Source organism: Mycteria americana, chromosome 22 (genome assembly GCF_035582795.1).
Source record: "Mycteria americana isolate JAX WOST 10 ecotype Jacksonville Zoo and Gardens chromosome 22, USCA_MyAme_1.0, whole genome shotgun sequence".
NCBI classification, from domain to species: Eukaryota; Metazoa; Chordata; class Aves; order Ciconiiformes; family Ciconiidae; genus Mycteria; species Mycteria americana.
Genome location: NC_134386.1, coordinates 7,417,268 through 7,426,084, shown reverse-complemented (window position 1 = coordinate 7,426,084; position 8,817 = coordinate 7,417,268). Strand labels below are relative to the sequence as shown.

General features: G+C 45.7%; 1 pseudogene; it reads left to right on the top strand.

Moving 5' to 3' along the window:
• Positions 1–820: 820 nt before the first annotated feature.
• LOC142419728 (olfactory receptor 4E2-like) lies at positions 821–4,227 on the top strand (annotated as a pseudogene).
• The last annotated feature ends 4,590 nt before the right edge of the window (positions 4,228–8,817 follow it).

Below are 8,817 nucleotides of genomic sequence, written 5' to 3'. Positions count from 1 at the left end.
TGGGCCCCTCTTCCCTCTACAGTCTTATCCCAGGGGACTTTTCTGAGCAGATCTTTGGAGAGGCCAAAGTCTGCTCTCCTAAAGTCCAGGGCTGTGAACATGCTTACAAGATGTGGGAGACCTTTTGGGCAGTTCAGAAAGCCTTGGAGATGTTGCTGGTTTCTGTTCTGGATCCTTCTGTTTAAATGGTAGATGGAAAATGGGTAGATGGAAAAAATATATACTGTCACAGTAAAATTTGTCTTTAACCTGCCACAATAAGAAAAACTGGTTGAAAATCTCCTGAAACAAATTTCTGTGCAACAAGAAATTTAAACAACAGCAAGGATATGGCAATTACAAGCAAGAGGAAGTAGAATTGAACAACACTCTGATCTTTCAGATTAATAACTTGAAATAGATTTGGAGTGAATGATTTATAATTGCTTCAGACAACAAATGCTGTAGTTTGTAAGTTTATTTGGATATGTATTTGTAAAGATATGTGGAAGAGTAGTGTCTGCTCCTTTAAGGGTACCCTTAAAGGAGCCATAAACAAGAACATACAGAGGCAAACCTGACCAATACATGATAAAGGAGGCTGTGATGAGAACAAACCCAGTGAGTGGAGCAAGCCTGAGAATGTTTATTTTTCTTGGTTGTGAGGATAAAGAAAGAGAGGGAGGCAAACACACAGAGACATCAAGCCTGATCAATTAGCATTAACAAAGACAATAACCAGAAACAAACCAGGTTAGTCACACTGATTGATAAGCTATCAAGACTCTGCAGGCAAACTGGGACTTTGCAACTGGTAAGGATAAAAACCTGAGGGTCTGACATGTTGGATGTGGTCAGTGGGACTGTGCCACCTGATGAGGCAATATGCAGGGGAAGGGGAGCCAGAAGGAACAAAGTAGCGGAATGAGAAGAAAAGGCTATAAAAGGGCCAGTCACATATAAAACTGAAACAGTGAGAATGCTTGCCTCGCTGAGCCCTGTGCCTGACCACTGCAGTCTGTCCTGTTTTCTTAATAAATGCTTTCTTAACTCTCTCTCTGCTTAATCTCACTCTATCCTGTGTATATGTGTGCTGCAAGGACCAAGTGCCAACTACTGGGGAGACTGGTGTGAGTGGATTTGATGCCTGCTACTGGAGTCAGACCAGGAATGTGGGTGCCCCTGGCCTGTGGTATCAGCTACTGGAGCCAGTGGGGGTCCCAGTGCAGCTACTGGAGCCAGTGGGGTCCTAGTGCCAGCTACTGGAGCCAGTGGGGCCCCAGCCACTGGGGCAGGAACAATCTGTGTCCCTAACCCATCTACTGGGGGAGACTGGTGTGAGTGAGGCAAGTGAGGGGCTCTGAGCTGGCAGCTGGAGTGGGACAGCAGGTCACAGCCCATGTGCCTGGTGCTGGTTGCTGGAAGGGCCAAATATCTCTATCTTCCCCAAACCAGGTATGTGTGAGGTGTGCATGTGTACTCACCAGCAAACTTCAGGCTGGATCAGATGGCAAGTTAGGGGACCCTTGGGGCAGTGAGAGACTGAGATCTGGGCAGGGGTACCATGCAGACAGAGGAACCATGCCAGTGCTCAGGGAACCTGTGAGTATGCGTGTGCTTGTGAACCCAGTATCGTGTGTGTGCCTGCACCAGTGACTTCCTGCCTCTCCCAGCTCCAGAGAAGAAGGGGACATGGCTGTCTGTGCTTGTGTATGATGTGGGTCCTGTGTGTGGGTGCTGTTGATGGCAGCACCTTGGCTGTGGCAGTCTGGCCATGTCAGCATACTCTGTGTGTGTGTGTGTGTGTGTCTGTGTCTGTGTCTGTGTGTCTCTGTGTGTCTCTGGAACATGTGCATAGCTTTGCTGCTGGTTGAACCTGCAAAGGGGAAAGTGGCAGCCACATCCCTCAGCCTGGGCAGAGACCCTGAGTCCCCAGGCACCAGGCTGGGCTCCAGAGGCCTGGCAGGAGAGTCCCGGGGCTGCTGGAGGAGCTGGCCATGCTCTAAACTGCCCTTAACAGAGTTCAGACTTGGAAATTCAGGTTGTATCAACATTTAGTACTGGGTATAATAGCCACCTTTTTTTCCTGTCCTTTTCCTATGCTCTTCATATCTGCCATGGCATATTAAAGTACATGTGTGTGGTTGTGTTTATGTGTGTGAACGGCAGAGAGAAATGCTTGGTATTCTGTTGAAAAATATACAGAAAATTTTAAATGGTACTGTGACCTCTTGGCTGTTTGGATCCTTCAAGGCAGCTTCATTTAACTCTAGCTGCTTGATTTTACTGTAGACATCTAGCATGGGGCAGGTATCTGCACTCCATTTATACTCAGGGATAGATACCATCTCTTCTAGGGTATAAATTCTCCCACTCTGGAGCCATGATCTAAACAATATAAATTGAGCCATCCCTTTAAGGTGTTTGTTGATCTTCATTGACTGTGCAGGGAGTCAAAGCTGTCATGCTCAAATTGTGATGCCTATACTGCAGATCTCTGTCTAGTAAATGTCAGGGATTGCTATAGACAGACAGCTGTTCACTTTCTCTGCAGCTGTGCTAGCTACGGAAGGTTATCGAGTCCTTGTGAGAGGAAGAGAAGTAAAAGTGGGATCATTTCTAAATTAGTTATGTGATTTGCAGACATATATTCTGAATTATGCATGAAGCAAGCCTGTTTAATAGGAAGGAAAAACTCTTCAAAATCTACCAGAAAGCAGTAGACAATAGAGCAGGATGCAAGGAAAGTGCTAAGGTATTAGCAAAAGGCTAATGAAGGATATATGAAGAACAGAGACTGCTTTCTTAGTAGTAATCTGCTTGTTGATTCATGAACTCTCAGACAGAAATAAGCAGCTGAAGAATTTCCTGGTGTGACTGTAAAAGAAAATGAGCTAAAATGTCAAGGGGAACAGAAATGCCTTGACATATTCCTGAGTAGCTCACCAGTAGGACAATGTCAAGATTTTGAACTATTAGGTATATTTCCTTCTAAAAGGAAAGCAAAACGAAACACCACACATGTAAAACAGTTTTCCCAAAACACAGAGAACTATTTATTCATGTGCTGGCATTGTTAAACTTTATGTCTGTGGTGTTGTTTGCATTTCAACCTCCATAAGACAGTGTATTTATCTAACAAAGAACTTTAAAAATGTCTCTGAGTGATGCTGTGGTGGCACAGAAACTGTGTAGTGATTTGCTCCTTCTCCTATCTTAGAAAACACAAACTGTTCAGGAGAACATGTTGTGTTAACAGCAGGCCTGAGAGAACAGTCAAGTTACTAGACACCCACTAGCTCAGTGGAGAGGAATATTAATGAAGAAACTCCCAAACCTGGTTTCTGGGCATCATCCATGAACCTTGGAGCTGTAGCATATTCCCTTCTCTTCCTGGCCAGCCCACAACTTCTCCCCTACACCTGTGCTATGGCAAACCTGAGCTGAAGCAACGGCACTGCAAAATTTCTTGTGAATAACTGAATTTATCCTGGGGATTTCTGATACAAGGGAGCTGCAAGTTCTCTTCTTCACCTTCTTCTTCCTTGCCAATGCCATGATTCTGCTGGGGACCGTCCTCATCATTGTGGTAGTCAGGGCTGACCCCAAGCTGTACTCACCTATGTACTTTCTCCTCTGCAATTTGTCCTTCATGGACATTTGTTACACCTCTGTCACCTCTCCCAGGATGCTGATGGGCCTGCTCTCCCAAAGAAAGACTATTGCCTTTGAGGACCGTATAGTCCAGCTATTTTTTCTGAACTTTGTTGGGGCAACAGAGATGTTGGTCCCAGCAGTGATGGTGTACAACTACTACACAGCCATCTGTGAGCCTACACAGTCATCATAAGCCAGCAGGTGTGCTGGGTCCTGGTATCTGCCTTCTGAGCAGGGCGTTTCCTCCACTCCATGGTCCAGATGCTGCTCACAATCCAGTTCACCTTCTCTGCTCTCAGAGCAGTTGACAGCTACCTCTGTGACACGCCTCCGGTCACCTGGCTGGCCTGCATGGACATTTACATCACTGAGTGGTTCATGGCCTCCAACAGTGGCTTAATAGCCCTTGTTTGCTTCCTGGTGCTGGTCACATCTTACATGTTCACCTTGGTCACAATCAAGGTCCACTTCACTGAGGGGCACTGGAAGGCACTCTCCACCTGTGCCTTACACATCATGGTCATCACCCTTTTGTTTGTACCCTGCACCTACATCTACCTCTGGCCCTTCTCTATCTTATACCAAGAATAAACTGGAAATATGAAATAGGTCTTTCAACACTAATTTCCAAGACCTAGAAAACACAATTTTCATAGTAAACATTATAACTGGTGAATTCCCTCCCACAAGAATTAACAGTTAGTTTATTTTATTTGGACCTTAGTATGTAATATGGATCAAAGACCTTTCTTAACCTAGCCCAACAGAGTAGCTTCACTATATCTGGCATATCAATATATCAGAATATGTGAGAGAGTCCTGAGATTACGTTTACACTTGGTCAGTTGGATCCCCAACTTGAAGGTCAAGGTGTGTGTTTTTGCTTTCTACACTTAAGCTGTATGTGATGTAATACGATCTCGGAATAAATCAACTTCACCTGAGTTTTTCACTTGATCTTCTTTATAGTTAACAATGAAGATTTGTGGATCCTAGAGTATGAATATGTCTTGTCTAAGAGAAGATGAAGAGTGCCTGGGAAGAGCTTTTTTTTGACCATAAAGGAAGCTTAGAATTATGAGGTCAGATGGACTGACTTCTGGTGAGATAAATCAATGTGGTCATCTATAGTTAGAATACCTTGGGACAGCCCATTGCTGAAGCTCATAGCTAGACTCATACTCAACTATTTGAATACATGTCTGATTTTTTTTGTCACCACATTAAAGATACAATGCATTGTCATATTGCAATGTCATAACGTTGTTCAGTACTATATAACACAAGATAATACACTCTAAAAACATAGCAGCAGTAAAAAAATATTTACAAAATATAAACTTTTCAAATGATGGATATGTATAACTGATCATATTAAAAATAAATGTTGAAAGACTGAACCTTTCTAAACAGTTTTACTTGTGTGGAGTTAGGATTTTCAAATAAATAAATCTGGTACAAAATTTTTCTCAGCTCTGACATGCTATTACTGCGCTTTGCCACCAGATGGCAGAGGCAATTAAGCTAAGTATCTAAATGCATGTACCCTGATGCTGATGTTTATAGATAAGTTAAAGATGGTGGAGATAGTGTTTGTTGGATTTTCTTTCAACATACAAGGATGTGGGGTTTTTAACTTTTCTGAAAATTACAATAATTCTCTCACACAAGTAAATTGTTAAAATCATAAGAGGAACACATATGTAAAGGAAAAGTGACACTATACAACATTGTATCTGGGGAGATAGTGACAGAGTAAAGAAAAGACAATAAGATTTTCATCAAAATTCATCAAAAGTTCAGTGTCTCCTGACAAAATAATACAGTAAGTTGCATCATCTGTCTGTGTTAGAGTGAATGACTCTTAGGATGGGATTTGTCCGACAAAAACTTAGAAGAATCTTATTCCAGTGCCTAGGTGGTTTAAGGTCTCTCAACAAAGAAAAAGATACCATTAGAAGGAAAACATTAGATAGGGTTGAGGGTGAAAAAACTGGTGCTATTTACCACTAAAGCATGTACAGGTTTAGTCTGAGCATAATCTAGTCATCTAGTCAGAGAAGGACTTGTGAACCATGTGATGGTTGGAGGCCGTCTTGGGCAGAGTGATCACGAAATGATAGAGTTTTTGATACATGGAGAAAAGGCAAGGGGGGTCAGCAAAACTGCCACCTTAGACTTCCGGAGGGCAGACTTCGGCCTGTTTAGGAGACTGGTCGACAGACCAGTGCTGGCCGCTTTCCTGTGGGCGCAATCTCTGGACGTTTCCAATTTGGCAGCCGGGCTCTGCCAGAGAGAGATACAGAGTGTTGCCCCATTAGGAAGCAATGCTTTAGCAGAGCGCGAATGTCTGTGTGGCAGCGAATGCAGCTCCAAGGGACAGTGAAAACCAGCTAGAGCTTTCAGTGCTGGCAGCTTTCCTGTGGGCGCAATCTCTGGACGTTTCCAATTTGGCAGCCGGGCTCTGCCAGAGAGAGATACAGAGTGTTGCCCCATTAGGAAGCAATGCTTTAGCAGAGCGCGAATGTCTGTGTGGCAGCGAATGCAGCTCCAAGGGACAGTGAAAACCAGCTAGAGCTTTCAGTGCTGGCAGCTTTCCTGTGGGCGCAATCTCTGGACGTTTCCAATTTGGCAGCCGGGCTCTGCCAGAGAGAGATACAGAGTGTTGCCCCATTACCAAGCAAAGTTTTAGCAGAGCGCGAATGTCTTTGTGGCAGCGAATGCAGTTCCAAGGGACAGTGAAAACCAGCTAGAGCTTTCAGTGCTGGCAGCTTTCCTGTGGGCGCAATGTCTGGACGTTTCCAATTTGGCAGCCGGGCTCTGCCAGAGAGAGATACAGAGTGTTGCCCCATTAGGAAGCAATGCTTTAGCAGAGCGCGAATGTCTGTGTGGCAGCGAATGCAGTTCCAAGGGACAGTGAAAACCAGCTAGAGCTTTCAGTGCTGGCAGCTTTCCTGTGGGCGCAATCTCTGGACGTTTCCAATTTGGCAGCCGGGCTCTGCCAGAGAGAGATACAGAGTGTTGCCCCATAACGAAGCAATGCTTTAGCAGAGCGTGAATGTCTGTGTGGCAGCGAATGCAGTTCCAAGGGACAGTGAAAACCAGCTAGAGCTTTCAGTGCTGGCAGCTTTCCTGTGGGCGCAATCTCTGGACGTTTCCAATTTGGCAGCCGGGCTCTGCCAGAGAGAGATACAGAGTGTTGCCCCATTACGAAGCAATGCTTTAGCAGAGCGTGAATGTCTGTGTGGCAGCGAATGGAGTTCCAAGGGACAGTGAAAACCAGCTAGAGCTTTCAGTGCTGGAAGCTTTCCTGTGGGCGCAATCTCTGGACGTTTCCAGTTTGGCAGCCGGGCTCTGCCAGAGAGAGATACAGAGTGTTGCCCCATTACGAAGCAATGCTTTAGCAGAGCGCGAATGTCTGTGTGGCAGCGAATGCAGTTCCAAGGGAATGTGAAAACCAGCTAGAGCTTTCAGTGCTGGCAGCTTTCCTGTGGGCGCAATCTCTGGACGTTTCCAATTTGGCAGCCGGGCTCTGCCAGAGACAGATACAGAGTGTTGCCCCATTAGGAAGCAATGCTTTAGCAGAGCGCGAATGTCTGTGTGGCAGCGAATGCAGTTCCAAGGGAATGTGAAAACCAGCTAGAGCTTTCAGTGCTGGCAGCTTTCCTGTGGGCGCAATCTCTGGACGTTTCCAATTTGGCAGCCGGGCTCTGCCAGAGAGAGATACAGAGTGTTGCCCCATTAGGAAGCAATGCTTTAGCAGAGCGCGAATGTCTGTGTGGCAGTGAATGCAGTTCCAAGGGACAGTGAAAACCAGCTAGAGCTTTCAGTGCTGGCAGCTTTCCTGTGGGCGCAATCTCTGGACGTTTCCAACCTATCAAATTTCCTGGGCACTGGGCTGGGTTTCAGTAGCCAGGCAGGAAGGGCTGCTGGAGGAGGAGCTGCTCTTCACATTCCTTAACACTTTCTATAAATTTTACCCTATAGACTTTCATAATGGTATTATCAGGTTTAGGACCTGGCTGGACGACATGTTTTTTGTTTTTTTAAACTTCTCCCACTTCAAAGAATTCTAGCAAGGCTTTGCATTGAAGGATCTTTCCATTTACCTTGCATTGATACTTACAGCAACAATTTACACATTAGTTATACGGTGTTAACTAATAGTCTAATAACTAATAACTAATAACTAATAGTTAAACAGTCTAGGAGGTTCCTGGAGTGTGTGGCAGATAACTTCCTGACGCAGCTGGTGAGTGAGCCAACTAGGGAAGGTGCCCCACTGGACCTCTTGTACACGAACAGAGAAAGACTTGTGAGCCATGTGGTGGTTGGAGGCCATCTTGGGCATAGTGATCATGGAATTATATGTTTTTTGATTCTTGGAGAAGTGAGGAGGGGGGTCATCAGAACTGCCACCTTAGACTTCTGGAGTCTGGACTTTGGCCTATTTAGGAGACTGATCGACAGAGTCCCCTGGGAGGCAGCCCTATACCGCAAAGGAGTCCAGGAAGGCTGGACATTCTTTAAGGAGGAAGTCCTAAAGGCACAAGAGCAGGCTGTCCCCAGGTGCCAAAAGACAAGCCAGTAGGGAAGAAGACCGGCCTGGCTGAATAGAGAGCTCTAGCTCGAACTCAGGAAAAAGAGGAGAGTCTATGACCTTTGGAAGAAGGGGCATGCAAGTCAAGAGGACTACAAAGGTGTAGCGAGGCTGTGCAGGGAGAAAATTAGAAGGGCCAAAGCTAAGCTAGAGCTCAATGTGGCTACTGCCATAAAAGACAACAAAAAATACTTCTTCAAATGCATTAGCAGCAAAACGAGAGCTAAGGAGAATGTCCAGCCCCTAGTAGACGGGGGAGGGAACACAGTGACCAAGGATGAGGAAAAGGCTGAGGTACTTAATGCCTTCTTTGCCTCAGTCTTTAATAGCAGGGCCAGTTGTTCTCTGGGTACCCAGCCCCCAGAGTTGGAAGATAGGGATGGGGACCAGAATAGAGCCCCCATAATCCAGGGGGAAATGGTTAGTGACCTGCTGCACCGCTTAGACACTCGGGGCCTGATGAGATCCACCCGAGAGTACTGAAGGAACTGGCAGATATGCTCACCAAGCCCCTTTCCATCGTTTACCAGCAGTCCTGGCTAACTGGGGAGGTCCCCGCTGACTGGAGATTAGTGAATGTG